Below are 20,232 nucleotides of genomic sequence, written 5' to 3'. Positions count from 1 at the left end.
AATGGATAGAAACATCTACGCCTTCATGCCTCGCAATCCGGGGGGAATAAAAAGGGAAATAATTTAAAAGTAAATACAAAGCTCTTGGGGATTAGCTCAGATAATTTTTCTAAATTTATGAAAGAAATAAAATTACAGCTGCCTAACTTCACATTTCTTTTAGTCACACGTGTAAATGACTTCAAAACAGTGTAGTTTTCTAAGGTAAAAAATTAATGTAGCTCTTTGGAGTTTCTAATCCCTTGATTTATAGGAGAGGAAATTCATACTCAGTGTGTTCTCTCAATATATGCTCTAATGTGTGTGCTACATACATTTTCTGCAGCATCTTAGTAGAATGTTCTGCCAGAAGCTCTAAGCTCTCCCCTAATAAAAATGAACCACATTACATTCAGTGAAGAATATAAAAGAAGGATCTTTCAGGAATCAGAACAAGCAATTTATCAGTTTCCCCCTCAAAGTAAACCATGAAGCCCTGTGGGTCAGATTGGGGCCAGTCATGGTACCTCGGCACGTTCAGTTTAAAAGACCTGGCTTCTAGGTGTCATTAGGAGACTGTTCAAGGTTTCTAGTACATAAACTCTCAAAATTTAATTACAGGCCTGGATAAGGCAGTAACAGTTTCAAACTCCCTAGTATTTATTTAGCTAGCCCTGTAGCAATGTATTTTCACTCATTCATTTTCAGAATGAGATGAGCGTGGTAAGCTATGCATCTGATATATAGCTTCTAATACAATGCCAGCTGGTTTAGACTTTATTAGTTAGACCCTCAGTTGAGTCTGTCATATATTGAAACAGATACACAGTGGGCTTAGCTTTAGGAAATTTTAAACTCTGTCTCTTTCGGGAAATGTTATCCATAAAAAGCTAATTGCCCCAGGATTTGCTGAGTGGTGGTGTCTTCTGGCGGAGATGAAGAGCTCTGTAGCCTATTGTCTGCTGTTCTGCAGTGCTGTGGGCTCGGACGTCATTGGTAGGCTATTTCCTCTGGGGAGCCTTCAAAAGCTGGCAGTCCACCTCCTGTTGCTCCCTCTATGGGTTGTAAATGAAAAGATAATTTGCAAGGTGATGACTTTTTTAAACATAAGTGTACAGTAATGCAGCCTGCAGGATTAGCATCAGTCAGACTAAGATATCACAGACAACGGATCTAATATCCTTTAATCTGATAATCTGTGCACTGGTTAGAAATATTTTCTACACACAGAAAGTCTCCTGAAATGATGCTGTGCGTTGTATATTACATGGCAAGTGTTTAATTAGAAGTTAAAAATAGCAAAAAATAATAAATGAAAAAATAATCCTAACTTTGAGTACTGTAATTGTTCCACGTTCCTTTTACCAGAATGAAGCCAATCAAGTATTTTTCTAATCTTAGCTATTTCTAGTCAGACTTATATAATTTACACAAAGAAAAGTACATGGTATTATAAACATTTATAGAAGCATTTTCCTGCTCACCAGGAGTCTGAACGACATAAGTGAGATTGTAGATTACACATCCTTTTGTGAGTTTTTAAGCACCTCGATTTACATAAGAAAGCATATATTTTAAGTTACAGCAACTGCTTTTCCCATATTCTGTCTCAGTAATACATCAACTTGGCAGTCAGGCAGGGATAAGAATACTGACTTATCAGAGTCACACAAATTGCTCCATAGACTTGCTTACCCTCTGCAGAGTATGTAGTCTATAGTACGGCATATGTAGCCTTGCAGTTAAATGCGGTAAATTTGCAAAGAAGCCCATGCAGGACAGCATTTAGTAAAAGCTTGGATCAGACAGACCTGAGTGTAAATCCTGGATCTGTGTGACCTTGGGCTAAAATCCTAACTGCCTAAACCTCAGTATGTACAGTAGTGAAAGGGATACTAATGATACTTAAACTAGCGGTGATTGGAAAATTCAAAAGAAACAATATACACGGGGGCTCAGTCATTTACTCAGTAAATGGTAGCTGATTATTGTGTTATTTATAATAGTATTGTTAATATTAACCGTAGTAGTCATATTAACTAGTAATTAAGTCAGGAGTTAAGAGGAGACTCTACTAACTTCTTGAGGAAGGTTTCCCAGGAAGAATGTGATTTAGATTATTGAGGAGAAGTAGAAGTTTGCTAATTTAGGACACACTGTAAGAACATCGCAGGCAGAGCAGAAAGTTGGACAAAAGTATACAATAGTCTAGAGCTGCATATTTAGACACTAGTCAGAAGTGCAGTCTAGGGAGAATACAAGATGGAGATGCAAAAGGGTTAGCTATGTGAAAGATTTGGAAGACTTTTCCTCGCTAAGCTAAGAAGTTAGAAGTTACTCTGACAATGACTGGGGACCAACAAAGATTTTAAGCAGCACTATGGCACAGTCAAATCTACATGCCTTCTGGCCTTTTCCTAGGAGAGTGGAGATGGGTCCCTATCCTCACAACTGTCTCTGCAGGCCCTCATGCTAAAATGCAGTTTAGTTCAGTTCACGAGTATTTTTTGAGCGAAAAATGCGCTAGACGCCTTTCTAGATTTTGTGGGTAGGAGAATAAGAAATTAAGGTATTTTGTGTTCTTGCTTGGGCTCAATGATTTTATGGAAATGAGAACTTAATTTATCTACTGAGAAATGGTGAGGATTGAGAATGTTCGAGGTGAAGGGTAAAAAGGATTTTCTTGGTTTTGTTTTGTTTTCTTTTAATAGACATTAAAACTGGAAAGGGACAAGTAAAATTAAAGTTCCCTCAGTGCAGACTAAGTTAGGTTGGAGACCACTGTGGTGTGGGCCTCTACTCTGCAGGAGCAGCAGTGCAATGAGAGAAGAGAGAGCGAATGACTGATCCAGTTTGGGGGCTGGCTGGGCAACGGTATGACAATAAAAAATTGAAGAATCGGGGGAGAGAGTAGTTCAGATAATCAAATTACGGTAAACATAGAGTAATGACAGAAGCAAGGTCAGGAAGAAAATGAAAAGATCTGATAAATGGATATTGCTTAGAGTTCAATGAGCAGATTTAATAGGAATGAGAAAATGGAAGATATAAGACTGGGCTTAGAGAGCAGGATGCGGGAATATAAAAGATCTGTTACGTGGGGTTCTCTAGACAGAATAAAGGCCCCCAAAGATGTCCACATTATGGTCCCCAAGACCAGTGGATATTTTACGTGGCAAAAGGGACTTTGTGAATATAATTAAGTTAAGGATCTTGAGATGGGAAGATTATCCTGTATTATCCACGTGGACCAATATAATCCCAAGAGTCCTTACAAGAGGGAGATAAAGTTCCAAGTCAGTACGGTCATGCACTGCATAACAACATTTCAGTCAACAATGGACCGCACTTACAGTGGTGGTCCCACACGATTAATACTATATAGCCCAGGTGTGTAGTAGGCTACACCATGTAGGTGTGTGTAGATGTACTCTATGATGTTTGCACAATGATGAAACCCCCTAACAATGCATTTCTCAGAACATATCCCCATCATTAAGCAACACATGAGTATAGTAGGAGATGTGCCAAAGGAAGCAAAGGGTTGGAGTGATGTGAGGACGAGACCATGCGCCAACAATTGCAAGCAGCCTCTAGAAACTGGAAGAGAGAAGGAACAAATTTCCTTGGGAGCCTTCAGAAGGAGCAAGCTCTGCCGACATCTCAATTTTAGTCCCATAAGACTCATTTTGGACTTCTGACTCCCAAAACTAAAGGAGAATAAATTTGTGTTGTTTTAAGCCACTAAGTTTGTCATAATTTCTGATAGCACTAAAGGAAACTAGTACAGAGGACTCTGAGTGACAAGGCTTAAGATCCGGGTGAGCAAATTTGGAGTTGAATGATAAGACTTGAAATTGAGAGGTTTACTGAGTGATCCAGGGAAACAGAGGAGAATGTGATCTTGCTGTGAAACTTCCATAAATAAGCAGAGATGCTATCTTTACTATAAAGCTTGAGCAAAATTGTTTTTTCCTTCTCTATGCTCCTAAAACATTTTGATTATCATTGTATGTATTGGATAGGTAGAGATGCTATAACAAAGTACCACAGTGGCTTAAACAACAGGGGTTTATTTCTTCACAGTTCCAGAAGCAAGAAGTCCAAAATCAAGGTGTTGGCAGGGTGAATTCTTCTGTGGGCCTCCCTCCTTGGTTTGTTGATGGCTGTCTTCTTCCTGTGTCTCCATATACTCTTCCTTTTGTGTGTATCTGTGTCCTAATCTTCTCTTTTTATAAGGACACCTGTCATATTGGATTAGGACCCACCCGTATGACCTTGTTTTACCTTATTTACCTCTTTAAAGGCTTTTTCTCCAAATACAGTCACTTTCTGAGGTGCCAGGGTTTGGGACCTGACCATATGAAGGGGGGGTACTATTCAGCCCTTAACGCTGTACTATAATATTTATTACAGCAGTCTGACTGTATTTTGAGTTTACTTTTTTCTCTTATGGGAGCCTAAGCTTCTAGAGGACAGAGATACCCTCTTACTCAAATTGATATCTTCACAATGCCTATCACTGTTTTTCGCCTATTATAGATGTTTAATACATAAGCAAGTAAGTTATCACTTTGACAATCCAGCTTTCAAATGTCTATAACTAATTCTCTAATAAAGGTAATAATCCCCCTACGGTTAAGTGCTAATAATTTTTTTACATTCCCATACATCAATTCTATCTGGGAACCTTCCCCCTTTCTCCATGAGAGTGTATAGAGGATAGATGATAACGTAATATACTCTTTCTAAGTGACATACACATAGTTCTGTCTCAATTGGAGAACATCTCAACAAGCAACTTAAAATTGAATATATAGCTGCTCTTCATTTCCTTATAAACTGTATCATTCAATTCATTTTAATAAAAATTCATTCTATTCTGCTATATATCCAATACTATGCCAAAAATAAAATTTTATATAAATGAGACATGCAATATGGTAATATTACTAGTGGGGGAGAATATTATAACTCTACTTTCCAGATATTTGTCCATAAAATATTTAGGAAAATGACAGTGATGAAAATTGTTATGCAAAGTGTAGTTGTATTTACTCACTTATACATTCATTCATCAAATACAGATGGAAGATTTATTATGGGCACTGTGGAACAAAGTAGACCAATGAAGCTTAAGTAGACAAGTAATAAAGAAAAACTTTAATGAAATATTTGAACAAATAATGTTTGGTTGTAATTTGTAGTTAGTGTTACAAAGGAGATGTAAGGTACAATGGTACTTAAAATGGGAATTTTACCTAATTAGAGTGAACAGAGAAAGTTTTATCTAGGAAGTTTGCTTTCTCGTGGAAGATCTTAAGCAAGAGGAGGAGTCACTAAGTGAAGAGAGGAGGGAAGTTCATTTTAGCAAGAGGACAGTATGTGCAAAGGTCCTGTGGTAAGACAGAGCTTGAACATCTAGGGGCTGAAAGAGATGAGAACAGTAGGAACAAAGAGAACGAGGAGAAATATGAGGGATAGGCTATGGAAGGCTCAAGAAGACATGTTAAAGGCTTTTATATTTTTCCTGAGAAAAATGAGAAGTCATAGCTGGGTTTTAAGTAGAAGGTGCCATGATTGGATCAGTTTTTGAAACACTACTTCACTTGAGGATTGGAGGATGACTTTGAGAGAGACCAGAATGGGTACAGGAGGTCAGTTGCAAGACAGTTGCAGAGATCCGGAAGAATGAAGATGGCAACTTGTATTAGGGGGTAAACTGAAGAAATGTGGAAAGATTTTCAAGATATTGCACACAGTTTCAGAAAGACAAAAGGTGATATTAATATTACATGTGTGAATGCCATTTTATACATATTTAAGCATATTTATATGCTTATTTCTCAAGTCTCCTTAACAGTGGAGAAAAATAAACATGCAAGCTTGGTAGGAGGGTAGGTGATTGAGACAAAGAGAGGAAGGTGACAGAAGGGAATTTCAGTGCCAGGAGAGGCCTTCCTCACTATTGCTTTTGAATATTTTATCTTAAACATTCATGCAGGTTTTGAATTTCATACTATAATACATTTGTATAGGTTTTAATATAAAATTACTTCATTTTTCTTGCCAAAATCTTTCAGTGAAATCCTTGCTATTGGAAGGTGCACCATCTTTATTCTAAGAATTCTGCACCTCCTGATTACTGCTTTTTCTTCCTGGGAATCCTTGTTCCTCATGTTGAGAAGCCAAGTCTTACCTTGTCATTCAACCCTCCCAGCCATCCACTGAAGGCAGGCTGAGTCACTGCCATTTTGAAGACCAGGAAGCTGAGGCTTAGAGTGACCGTGACACCCCCACGGTTGATCTCTGGAGATGGACAGAGCTAAAACTGCAACCATCATAAATACAGTCAAGTGTCTGTTTGTCAGATCTTAATGGCAAGGCTGAAACACATCAGAGGTTAGTTAATTTATGCCATCACAGTATCAGGAAAATTAAAATGTAATAAAACTCAATTGACTTCAAGTGAGAAGTCCATACAGACTTTAAAATATAAATAGGCATTGCCAAGAGAAAGCTGAGAAGGTCTATATCAAAATGTAGTTATTACACAGAATCAATTGCAATTTTAATAGAAATCATACTTTATCACAGGCAACATAAGGACTATGAGCTGCTACATTAAGGTAAAGCAGAAATAGTAGCATCATAGAAAATAAACTAAAAGAGCTCATTCTTGGGAATTATCAGGGACCTTGATAAATCTTTGACACAATTTTTTTATTTACTCATTTCATATAACTCCAAATAGTGTAAATGGTGAGCAAGACATGAAAGCTTCATCTATCAATTGGAAATAAAAAATAGTTTTGCAAAATATCCAGACTAGAGATCACTGTGGAAAAATGAGTAGTAGGTAGCAGCAAGCTCTAAAAGCTACAGTTAGAAACTTGCTACTCCCTCTTTGGCTACAGAGAAAAGTCTACTTTCTGGAGTCACAATTGTTTATACACAATAGGTATTTGCATAAAAATAACCAGCATTTTCAGGATGGTGGATTTGCTGACTTCTCAAAGCATAGAATTTGATTATGAGTAATTGCAAGTAGTATGTAGACATTTAATAGTTGATGCCAGAAATGAAACGTAAGGACAAATTCTCTTTTATTTTCTCTCCAACGTACTCTTCAAATCCCATTGTTGCATATGCTACCTCGCCGGGCTCTCTCCCCAGCCAGAAGAAAGTGAAGCAAAATTGAAGCTTTACTGACCTTGAAATGTGTGCCATTGAACAAATAAAGTAAAGCCATATTATGGTTACTGAATATATTTCCTTTAATTATTTCCTGAAACAAAGAACCAAATAGACTACCATGTCAAGCATGGATAAAATTAAAACAAAGTGTGAAAACAGAACAATAAAATTAAAGTGACAAAACAAGAAAGAGTTAGTTGCTACATAAAAGCAAAACTTCTGTATTTCATTGCCCAGAAAGAACCAAAAACAATTTCTAAAATCTGGTATCCAAGTTGTCTGAATGCCAAATGAATGCTATTTAGTTTATAGTGTATCCCAGAGGAAGAGAAGACATGAGTGAGAAAATCACCAGCCTTAGGAAAACTAAGGCATTTCATGTCCTGATGGAATTTATAGAGCTTCCCTCGTTTTTGCCATTTCAGTAGAAAATGATTACTCCATGGTCTTACTTGGAAGTATCTACAGTTTTTTAAGTAGCGTAGTAGCAGGTCATTGACAGAGACAGAGACTCAGACATCAAGAAAGATTATAGTTCTAGTATGAGTGTATTTTTAACACCTCTTGAAGTAAATCTCAGAGGCAGAGAATGATGACGAGTGTCCAATGGCAGGGTGGCTAAGAGCCTGATCTTTAAAGCTGGACTGTAGACTCAGCTCCCAGCCTTGCCTTTTAATAGCTACATGACCTTGAGCCAATCACTTAATTTTTCAATGTCTCAACTTTTTCATCTGTAGAATGAAGAAATAATAGTAGCCACTTCCCTTTTATTATTGGAATAACTGAGTGAAAGGGAACTCTTCAAATAGTCTCTAATGTATTTTAAAAAGTACAAAGGAGGGGCTGGCCCCATGGCCAAGTGCTTAAGTTCGCGTGCTCTGCTGCAGGCGGCCCAGTGTTTCGTTGGTTCGAATCCTGGGCGCAGACATGGCACTACTCATCAGACCACGTTGAGGCAGCATCCCACATGCCACAACTAGAAGGACCCACAACGAAGAATATACAACTATGTACCAGGGGGCTTTGGGGAGAAAAAAAAACGGAAAAACATAAAATCTTTAAAAAAAGGAAAAGTACAAAGGAGTTTGCAATTGTGACATAGTAAACAAACAAACAAACAAAACACCATTATCAATAAATGGACACACGCTTTTAAATTATTTTGTGCTGAGCCCTGTGCTTGTGATTTCTGGCACATCAATTTACTGCTTAAAACACTACTACAAAGTACATGTTAAGTTACTTGCATATGAATGATGGAAAAAGCATAGATGTCACATAGTTTGTGGAGCCCTTCATGACTTTCTATGACTAGTTTGGTTGCCTCTCCTTTGTTTTTCTATAGTACACTCTGCGGCTCCGTATTTTTCGATTGTCGTGCAGCACTGCAATTGCCTGTTTAATTGTCTGTCTTCCACACCACACTCTAAGTTCTGTGAAGGCAGGGTCTGTGTTTTGCTCACTCACATATCTTGAGTGCTTGGTAGAGTGTCTGTCGTTAGTAATGGGTCAATAAATATATGTTTGTTAACTATTCGATGAAATTCTCTGGAACACATTCTGTAGTTCGAGCGGCTGAAAACTCATTTTTAATCATCCTTTTCCTTGTCCACTTTGCTATTGATACTGAAAAATCCTTTCACTTGTCCAGCCTTCCCTTGAAGCGAGGAGTGACCATGTGACACAGTGCTGTCCAATCTTCTATAAATGGGTCAACTACATGAGCGAGGGATGGTGGTATGGGAAGCCTTTGATTTTCTCCTAAAAAGGAGATAAAGATAACAGGCCCCATTCCTTTCTCTTTTCTTTGTTTGTTTGTTTAATATACGTATGTTTAGTAAATAGGAGTTGTAGAGCTGCCGCATTCATCTTATGACCACAAAGTGATAACCACAGTGGTACAGGCTGAGTTGTGTCCCCCCACCAAAATTCATATGCTGCTGTCCTAACCTCCAGAAGGTGACAGTAATGGAGACAGAATCTTTACAGAGATAATTGAATTACAGTGAAGTCATTGAGGTGGGCCCCAATCCAGTATGACCGCTGTCTTTATAAGAATAGGAGACTGGGACACACACACACACACACAGAGGGAAGAGCATACAAAGACCCAGGGGGAAAACGACCATCCACAAGCCCAGGAGAGAGGCTTCAAAAGAAACCAACTCTGTGCCGACAACTTGACCTCAGACTTCTAGCTTCTAGAACTATGAGAAAATCAATTTTTGTTGTTTCAGCCACTCAGTCTGTGGTACTTTGTTATGGCAGCCCTAACAAACTAATAAACACATGGACACAAGCCAACACATAAGGATGACAAAACAGGCAGATAAAAAGGCCTGGGTAGGTAAAACAACACTATTAACTGCCAAGCTCCAGACTTATGTGGGATAAATAACCTCCACTGGTTGGAGCCATTTTAAGTCAGAGTTTCTGTTAACGTCAGTTGCTACCTAGAGCACTCTTCCTTTGTCTTTCACTTCCTAGTGAGTTTGACCTGATTTGTAGCTTGGCGTGAGAAGTATCCTGTTACTAAAACCTGGACTGGTGTGCTTACCTGTCTGGCTAGGTGAAGTAAACCAGCCAGAGTTGGGTCAGAAAATTACAATGGCAACTGTAAAACCAGCATAAGGATAATGACTAATTTAAAATACACTTCAGTAGATTTCTTTTTTGGAATGAGTCTGTTAACAACCGACATTCTCTGTGGGAATGTGATTAAATGGGTCTTTATCTGTAAATATCCCAACATTTCAGCATTTCTTATAGCTTTTGATAAAGAGTATCTGTCTGTCATTAAACAAAGCCAACAGTCTGAGCAAGGATTTTCACGGACGTACCTGAAAATATAAGAGGCAGAGAAAAAAGAAACTCTACAGGGCAAAAGTGTAATAAAGGTCGAGAGGAAACTGAAATTAGAATGATGAGCAAAAACACCAAATATACCTAAATTCTACTAATTTTTTTACCGCTAAAATTTTTAATAATGCTACTACTATCGCATTCCAGGGATTTTTATCACCCTATTTCCCACCCCCAAACAACTGGGTCTTTATTACTTTCAGGCAGGTTGGAAATCCAATTCCAAATTTCCTCCTGAAGTTCCTCTCTCCATGACCATCCTTGGTACTAGTTTTCTAAGCGTAGGTTTCTTAGCAAATATCTCCTGAGGCAAAGCTTCATGTCAACGCTGCGTGGCGTGTACACAGTACATTCACAGGGAAACAAGAGCCAGGGTGACGGGGAGTGAGGTGGTGAAGGGGGCAAGTGAACTGAAAGTCCTATGTTACTGAACTGTCCCAGCTTCTCAGGATGTGCAGTCGGCTGCTTGGTCTCGTGAAATATCTGCAGAGGGGCCGCGTGACAAGCACCATCCCAAAACTCTCAGGAGAGGAAGGGAAAGCAGGCATTCAGTGTGCTTTTTCCAGTCTTTTGTCTTTCTTTGGTCCAAGATCATTTCACGTGATATTTCCTTTTTCACTCTTCTGCATTTTGCTAATTGGCCCCTTTGGGTCGCTACTGGGAACCTGGCACTTTCAGGAGTCCTGTTGGGTCACACTGAAGGGTTGGAGCTGCTCATCTCATACCACAAGTGTGCACTAGAACTCTTGCTGAAACCCGCCTCTCACTCTCTAGGTGGTAAGATAATTTGAAATGTTAGAAAATGTGGCAAATGCAGTGGTTACAGAGCTCGGCTTTAAACCCATGGGAACAATGACAGCCATCATTCGGGCTACTCCCATGGCCCAGGGCTGGAGTGGAGCTGAGCAGATCTGGAAGGCTCAGAAACTGGCCTGAATACAATTCAACTTTCAGTTCTTTATCTGTGAGCATACACTTTCCTTTTTGGTTAATTGTGCAACATCGTTACACTAATAGATTTACTTGCTTGAGTACAAACAGAATCATATTCTATATATGCACTGTTATCATTCTTACAACAATGTACATGTATGAAGTTAACATGAGCTTTAATGTTTGCTTTAATTTCATCATAACTTTATGCTTCAAAACCACTTTTGAACCATTTGTAAAGTAATTGTTAAATTCTTCCAGTTTTCATCCTTTTGGTTGCATGTTACGGTGGTACTTTTACTTCTTTGAGGTTAGAAATGTAAGCCAAAATGGTGGGTGTCACATCCAGGCAGAAGTAGAAGGCCCTGTGCGTGAGTAGCCATATACTCCTCCTTTGGTTCTGCTGGTCACAGAAGAGTGAGCTAAGCTGAAGCCTATGATGTTGAGTGACTACGTGAACAGAGCTCCCTGCCCACACCTCTGGAACAGGTAGCCTAGGAAAGAAAGGGAATTTTATTACGTTAATCTGCAAAGATTCAGGGATTGTTCACTACTGAAACCTGACCCAATCCATCGTAGTCCTAAAAGGAAGCCCCTCAAACTAGATGATTGAGGAGATTTAAATGAAGGGTGTATTTATGAAGTTGTGGTCATCAGAGGTTAGGGAAACTGATCAGGAATGATAGAGGATCCCGGGGCTTATAACATTAGAGAGACACCATGACCCCTATACCTGAAGGGGCAAGATGAGGGAGAGTTCATTACTGGAACCGGGATAGTATCATTATGTGGGAAAGCCCTGACAAAGGCTGTCGCCTTCAGTAGAGGAATCCAGCCAAACAATAGTGACCTGAAGGGGAAGAATCCAGGAGAATGAACACCCTATCACTGCTTTCCCTTTACCCTCCAATCTCCTTCCAATGACTTCTATTGGTGAACACTCTTGGAAGCTGGAAGACAACAGAACCCAGTGATGCAGATTATAACATCAAGTGCCCCACTCCTACCCCAGGGCACAAAGTAGTGAAGAGAAGTGTAAAGTGTAGATCTAATAGGGCAAATGGAAATATCCGTCAATGTAATCTATCCTGATTGATACTGGATACTGCTGTGACAACAGAGCTAAAATATGTGCTGCTGATACAAGGCCTAGACAACAAGTAGGGAGACAACTGATATAGGAGCCTAAAAGGATGGTCCACATTACACAGGGTCAAAACATTTGGTAACATTTCCACCTTTGCTTGGAAGACAATTCACGTACCTCATGAATTTGTAGTCCTAGGAGAAGTGGTAGGAAAATAGAATGTTAATGATATGTGGTGGTTGTTATTGGCTATATCTGGCAAGACATCAGAAGGAAAAAGTGAGCTCAAGGAAATAGATTTTCAAAGAAACAGGAAAAGTCTACAAATACAAGGACTTGTTGATTTGGAAGTAGAACTGCTTCTCAACTCTAAAAAGTAAAAAGTAAAATGGAGAAATGCTTTGCATTAAAAAGGCCAATTAAAACTCAGACTCTTGGCAGCATCAAATCAATGGAATGGCCATCAAGCTCATTATTAAACCTCTGAATGGTTTATAGCAACACATGGGGAAAAAATACTTTCAATTAGTCAAAATCTCTCCAGGAAAATAGATTAAATGTTTGGATTTTCTACCCAAACCTGATAGGATCATGGTACCTGAAATTAAGCCAAGGGACAGACTCACTGGGCTTTAGTCAATAAAATGTGGACAGATGGCACACATCCACTCTGCGAGAGCTTTTAGAGCCAGTGCATGAGTTACCAGGTTCTCTTCCTTCTCTCATGGCACTCGAAGAAACAGGGATCAAGAGGAAGCCTCAGAAGGTCTTTAGCCCTGGTGACCATCGTGAGGGAGCCCCCTGCTGGTTTTTTAGACATGAAACGAGTATAAGACAACATTTGGCTCTATTTAGCCACTGAGTTTTGTGGTTACTTATTAGCATCTAATATATCTTGAATAATAAAAGTCAATAATCAACTTTTAGAATTGAAGATATTATGCAATATAGTAGTAACTATGGAAATGCAAACTGAACAAGTGAAATCATAACAGGCAAATAATATACAAATAGGAAAGCCATGAATAACTGCAGCCAAGATGAAATGACTAGTGTAACTTGTTAGGCTCACTTACAGACTTTCAGAGCGTAATGGTCAGTTAGAGCAAAAGAGAATCATTGCAAAGCTCATGGAGAATTTTACATGTTGATTTTATAAAATATATATGAATAAACTGATTTTTTTCATCAAAAAGTACTAATTGGTCCATGTAATTTTAAATAATTTTCAGAGACATTGTTTTGATCTGTCCAGAAAATAATGAAGACCCAAGAATAGAGAACAATGGTGACATGGAAGTTTTAATTGATCTGGAATTTCAGAGAGAAATTCTTGGTACAGTAAAAGATATATTTGACTCTGTTCCAGGTTTTCCATTTGGCTGTTCCTGACTTGTGTCCTTTATGATAAAACTGTAATCATAAGTATAGCGATCTTTTTTTGTTCTGTGAGTTGTTCTAGTGAATAATAGAAACGGAAAGGGAGGTTGAAAGAACTCCCAAATTTGTAGCTGGCTGGGTAGAAGTGTCGATAAGCTGAGGACCCCATTTTTGCTGGTTCTCCCAATCTGCAGTGGGGGCAGACTTATGGGACTGAGTCCTTAACCTGTGGAGTCCTAACTCAGGGGAGTTAGTGTCAGAATTGAATTGATTTGTTGGACAACCAGTTGGTTGTTGGAGAACTGTTGGAAAAAGACTTAGCTCTAAACCCAGAAAATCGCAAGCAAAGTTTCATCTCAATCTTCCTTGAAACCAAAGGAAGTTGTAGTACCTGGAGTAGGAACTCCAAATGGGGACAAAGCGGTTGTCTGGAAACACACCATGTGCCTGGTGGAAAAATCAGATGCTGATTGGAATACAGAAAAGCATCCTTCTTCAGAGGCTGGGAAGTCTGAAGCAGATCAAATTTCCACACGTGGAAGAAGCTGGAAAAAAGATTATCAGAAGTAGCAATGAGTGAGTTTCTTATTTTCTTTCTTTTAATTTTGCATAGTACATATCTCTAAATGTGTTTGGGTCCTTTTATCCCTGTAGATCTTCCTTTACCTTTGACCACCTTTTGTTGTGTGGCTCTTCCTTCTAGATTCAACTGTTTCCATGATTATTTAACTCTTGGTTTCTTTTCATCCAAATTTCAGGGTACCAGTTTTGCCCTCCTTCAGAGCTTGCTCTCAGCCCCTGCCTTTTTCAGTTGAACATCTATTTGTTCTGTGTTCATACCCTTCAGTCGTGGAACTTAGCCATGCCCAGAGATTTCCTCAGGCCCGTCTGTTAGTTGGGAAATAATCAACATATCCTCCAAAGAACAGTAGCCTCAGAATGCTGGAAGTCCAGGGAAGCTTCAGGCAATTAGAGGTACCGAAAAGTTTAATACATCAAGCAGAGCACAGCACTAAGGAATCACACAGAGACTGTGGATTTTGAAAGAAAATATCTGTGCATTCAACAAATCTCCACTTCCAACTCTCCAGGGATTAGGGATTATAGAAAGCAAGATGTAGCCCCAAAGGAGGATCAAGGGATGAAATGAGCTAAGAGAGGACACATATTTAAATCCTCAGTGAGAACCTGGCTATTAATCAAGACATCACTCAATACTACTGGGAAGGATCCATAAGCCCCTTCAGGCACTCTTTCTCACCTGGAGCTACCAGACTAACTCCTTTGGCTGATGTATACCATAAGGAAGGAAATGCATCCCATTTTCATTTCAAAGTTACAGAAAACCCTGTTAAAACTGTCCAAAGGAAAATGTTAATTTATTGCTTTACAAAACTAAGTCCAGGAAAAGATCTGGTCAACTGTAGCTTGATATGAAGAGCTAATGGGTATTTAGACCTGGTCTGTTTCCACTTGCTGACTCTTCTCTCCTCCATTTTGACTTAATTGCAAACTCCTCTTAGTAGACAGATTGCTACCATAAGGCCTATGGCTTTATTCTTCCAGGGTCAAGTCCAGTGTGAAAGAGTAGGGTCTTTTATCTCAAAAGTCTGACTAATACCTCAACATCCCAGTAGGTTACATTCCTATCTCCAAATTAATCAATGTAGATAAGGGGAAAATGGTATGTTTAGAGATGCCAAGACATCTGACAGACAAAAGATTAGTGCTACTGGTCCCATTTTATGACCGTCACACTAGCCTCCTATATCCTTGACCGCCATTAGAAAGGTCAAGAAGACAAAATAGTGGTGAAAACAGTTTTCCTCTAGCATTGGATAGGACATAAATTAGAGTTTGTAGCGTTCTACAATTGCATGAAGGATTAAGCACTTTCGTCTACCTAAAAGGTGCTGAACAGTAGACCAACATTTGTGGATAATATGGTTGAAAAAGTAAAGATCAGAACTAGGAAGCTCAACAGTTCTCCTTTAGGCCCAATATAGCCAATAGAGTTCAGGATGCAGTCTTGCCTATATCCATGCTGGGGAGCCCAATACCTGGGCCGGGCACTGCTCATCTATAGTGTAGTGCATGATATGATTGTGAAGGGATAATACACAGAAGAGATAGAGCTGGACAAACTTCTCACCCTTCACTCTCAATCTCCCTGAGCTTGCACAGCTTGGGCCAGTGCCTTCCTGAATTTATTGTTATAGAGCTAAAATGAAATCAGTTACCCTGCACTGTCTACCACCCTGTAATGTCTCTGTGAATCAGGTTAATAAGTTCTTGCACTAGGTGTAGCATCTATCCTTCCCTCTCCATCTGACAGAGACACGTACCTAGAGGGGTTGGATGTACTCAGAGATAATTTTGGGGAAAGGAGAAATAACTAGTATCTATTAAACCCTTACCATGTGTAAGACTTTTATTATCCACTTTTACATAAGTTATCTCTTGTAATTCTTCCAACAGACTGAAAAAAATTATATTTTTTTGGCTTGGACAACTCAAGTAATTTGCCTAAATTTACACAGCACAAAGTAATGTTTCAGCTTAATTTCAGGGCATTCGGTTTCCACATGTTATTTCTTCCCTTATTCCCTCCACTCCTCCCTACTTACCTCCCATCTTTCTATTTTCTTTCTACCTTTTTTTTAATATATGTTCACTTTAGAATTTTAAAAATAAAAACCTAAAACATTTCAGATCTATTTTAAGGTGTCTCTGGAATCTTCTTCAGATTCATTTCCTGTCCTATCTTCACAATGGCAACCACTATAACAAATTCGATGGGTAACCTTCCAATGAACTTTGACTGACTCTAAGTTTCCACATACAATATACAGTGTTTACAGCTTAATAAACAAATTTCATAAATGGTATGAAAGTTTACTTGTTGTTGTATAAGTTGTTTTGCTCATTCAATATGATATTTTGATATGTTGATACATGAATATTTGGCTTATTCTGTTTTAATTGATATATAGCATTTGAAGATAAATATGTGATCATTCATTTATCCATTCTCTTGTGATGGGTATTTAGTTTGCTGTTAAGATAATACTATAATTATCACATATAGGTATATAATGGCAGCATTCTATCTGCCTGTCTATCTACCTATCTGTCTCCTTTGTCATATTCGTTTTCTATTTCTGCCATAATAAATTACCACGAACTTAGTGGCTTAAAACAACACAGATTTATTGCCTTATAATTTGTGTGTGTGTTTCTAGCATAACAATGTATCTGGAACAATTTTCCTTCATTCTATATATTCTTCTAAGAATGAACTTCTGCTCTTCTATTTAGTAGATGTATGTTACCATTTACCTTATTGTCTTATTGTTGGGCACAGATTTTTACCACTACTTTGCTACTTTTGGTTGACATGTTTTAAGTTATCTGCCCATCTTTTGGAACTTTTCTCCCTCAGTCTTAATTGCTCACTATTTTATTTTGGTTGTAGTGTCCTCTCTCTGTTAAACAGCATATGCTCAATATATGTTGTAAATGAATTCATGGGTAGTTAGGGTGGGACCATGTAACCATGTTTTATTTCATAGCCCTGTCTTATTTGCCATAGCTCATTGGACAGAGGGTAGGCATTCAGTCCAAGTAAGCCAATGAGAATCCCTTCCCTAGAAATGTGGACTTGAAGCCAAAAGAGTGTAGTCTCAGAGGTGGCTTGTTTCTTGAACAGAGATAGAGAGACAGGTTTTGTGATGTGAACATCTTCCACCTGGTAGACTATAAAGCAGACAGTCTGCAGAGAACCGTGAAGCAGAAATGCTAAGTTAAAAAGAGAAGAAGAGATGGAGAAAGTAGTAAAGATAAGTGCCTTGATGTTTTTTAAAACAGTTTTTATTATACTTATAAAAAATTAAAAATGTAATTTTTCATTAGCAATGGTTCTCAATTTTTAATGTGCCTCAGACTCACCAAAGGTGTCTGTTAAATTCCAGGTGCTTTTGTCCAGCACTAAAGGATTTGCCCCAGTGTGTTTTCAGTGGGCCTGGGAATTCACATATTTATTAAGTATTCCAGTTAATTGCCGTGCAGATGGTATGAGGACCACTGCTGGGGAAGTGCTGCATTGTGTCAAGGTCCCTCTTTACTACTTCCTCTGGACGCCTTTCTTCCAGGATTCTTTCCCCACATCATTATCATCTAACTGCTTCCCAAGAACCAAATCTCCTTTTTAAGCACTATATACATTTACTTCATATGATATTATTTGAAGGAAGCACAAAATTCTCTCTCTGCTCTCCTCTATCTAGTCACCTATCAACGATATATCTAAATCCCTAAAAGATAAAGTAATACTGGAATATATTTTATTTAAATTGGAGCTACTTATTCAAGCAAAGGGCTACGTATTTCAAAAATGATTGCTCTCCAAAAAGAAAAAAATAAAATAACTTTTTTTTCATCTTTATTAGATATTTCCCCTGAAGACGGAAGGAAACACTGTGAAACTACCTTTAAAGAATCACATATTTAAACTCCTCATTGTAAAAGGCAAATGCACAGAACAAGTACACACAAAATTCTTGGCACTGCAATTTATAAAGTTTCATGACTTTGTGCTTATTCTAGAATATAACTTTGATGCCTTTAGGAAGTACTAATTGCCTGATGCCATTAGGATATGATGGCAAGGCAATAGAATTAACCCAAATTTCAATCTAAAAAGCAGAATATTTTTATTTTATTAGCAGGTAAATCCTAGTAATGGAATATGTTCAGCCTCCTAAACATGCTGGGATATTTAATTTCACTTACAAGATTGCAAAGGAAGTTAATGAGGAAGCGTAATTACCTGATCTGTGTTTATATTCTCTTCTTTTCATTTTCATTAGCTCCTTCATGTCTTATTCTCCAGGATAGATGCTAGTCTGCCTAACTGTTCTACTTTATTATAACCCTCATGTGCCATAAATAAACATGTTACACAAGAAGGAGAATTATTTATTCTTCTCTCTGAACCATTCAACTTCCTTCTGTGACAGGCAACAAAGTCAAGCCAAATGAATGTTGGGAGGCACTATGAATTCATCAGACAAAACACACATTAAGGCCGGATATTATAAACTAGAACTGTATTAACATTTTGGTCATTAAACCTGCTTAATTAAATTTAATTGTGTTTCCTGCACATTACAGCAATTGCACACTAACCGCGTTGCCTTTCCTGTCCTAGAAAAGAAAGCTTCATTCCAGGATAAGTCAACAGTTTAGACTTTCAAATGTATCTCTGAGATGAATTAGATCATCCTCCATTACCAAGGAAAGAAATAAGGAAGATCAGTATGTCTGTTCAATAGTGCTGGACTAAAGGTTGCTACAAGATGTTAAGGAGTTTCCTATAGACCACTATTAATTAGTTATTACCACGTAAGTGCTGCTATCTCTCAGTCTTGTATTATTTTTCTATAAAGTAAATGATACCACTCAAGAATAGTCCAATTAAACCAATCAAACAAGAAATATACATTCAAAGATTGGGCAACAAAAATCTGAATTTAAAAATTTAGGTAAGTGCTTTGCATTTTATTTTGGTCTGGGCCTGGTAGTTATAAGTGTGTTTAATATAGTGGACATCGTGTGTTGGAGAAAGGCAAAGATAATTCAGACACACAGTTCACTACAAAATGGGAACTGAAACATACAAATCAACTGCATTTTGTGATTTTATAGGAGGGAAAGAACTACTTTCTCTCTGAGGATTTAAGAAGACATCACTGAAAGGGTAAAATATTTGCTGGACTTTTGAGGATGGTTATGATTTGTTCAGGAAGAGAAAAGGATAGTTCAGATGGAAGGAACCCCATGAGCCATGACACAGACATAAAAAGAAGAGTCTGACTGAATTTGATTGAAGTAAAGAATTCACAACAGAAAGTACTAAAAAATAATTTGTTTATTTTTTTTGGTGAGGAAGATTGGCCCTGAGCTAACATCTGTGACAATCTTCCTCTATTCTCTATGTGGGACGTTGCCATTGTATGGTTTAATGAGCAGTGTATAGGGCCGCACCCGGAATCCAAAGCTGCAAACCCTGGGCCGCTGGATCGGAGCGTGCGAACTTAACTGCTACACCACCAGGCTGGCCTCTAAAACGTAAATTTTTAAAGAAGCAGTTGTAGGGAAATCATTAAATGTCAGACAGAGGCTCAAACTGTTGTAGAGAATAAGGAACCCCTGGAGTTTGTGAGCAGTGGACAGAAGGGGCCACACTGAGCCAGAGTCTCTCACTTTGCATGTCATGTACTCCAACCTCTTTTCAAGACTGTGCTGGTCAGTCACATCTTCTTATGATCATGGTCAAAGCAAAACCACAGTGGGGGCTTGACTCAGCCTTCCAGCTGTCTTTAGTCTAGACGTAAATTTAGGACAAGGATACGCTTGAAGGGTAGCAGACCCTGGCAGCTGTATCCTTAACCCGGAATTCCCTGGTCTGTGTGGCAAAAGCGAAGTGCTAAATATGCAGTCAGGACCAAGGGGTTACATAGCTTATTTGAGGGCAGTGATTGGGGTGTAGCTATGTAACACTGTGTGCTTAGAGTAACTTTGAGTAATGACAATTCTTGGCTTTAGTCTGAGGAGCTATTTTTTCAATGGGATATCAGCTGTCACTCTTGTTAGCTTAAAAAATATATGGTGATGTTATTATTGCTCTGAATCAGGCAGAAGCACAATTATATCAGTGTTTATTTCCTTACCATTCAGTTTGCTTTTATGTACTGGAAATATATCAGTTGTGTGCAGTATAAATAATGCTGTTT

At 38.4% G+C, this 20,232-nt stretch overlaps 1 long non-coding RNA gene across 1 annotated transcript; it reads right to left on the bottom strand.

Annotated features, from left to right (window-relative positions):
- Positions 1-10,119: 10,119 nt before the first annotated feature.
- Positions 10,120-18,348, bottom strand: LOC138923322 (uncharacterized). The gene is made up of 3 exons (XR_011436797.1): positions 18,267-18,348; positions 13,830-13,983; positions 10,120-11,465 (listed from the first exon to the last, which is right to left on the bottom strand). It is a non-coding gene; the product is annotated as an uncharacterized lncRNA (long non-coding RNA).
- Between the last annotated feature and the right edge of the window lie 1,884 nt (positions 18,349-20,232).

This window comes from Equus caballus, chromosome 3, assembly GCF_041296265.1.
Source record: "Equus caballus isolate H_3958 breed thoroughbred chromosome 3, TB-T2T, whole genome shotgun sequence".
NCBI classification, from domain to species: domain Eukaryota; kingdom Metazoa; phylum Chordata; class Mammalia; order Perissodactyla; family Equidae; genus Equus; species Equus caballus.
This window is presented reverse-complemented; position numbering and strand designations above follow the sequence as displayed.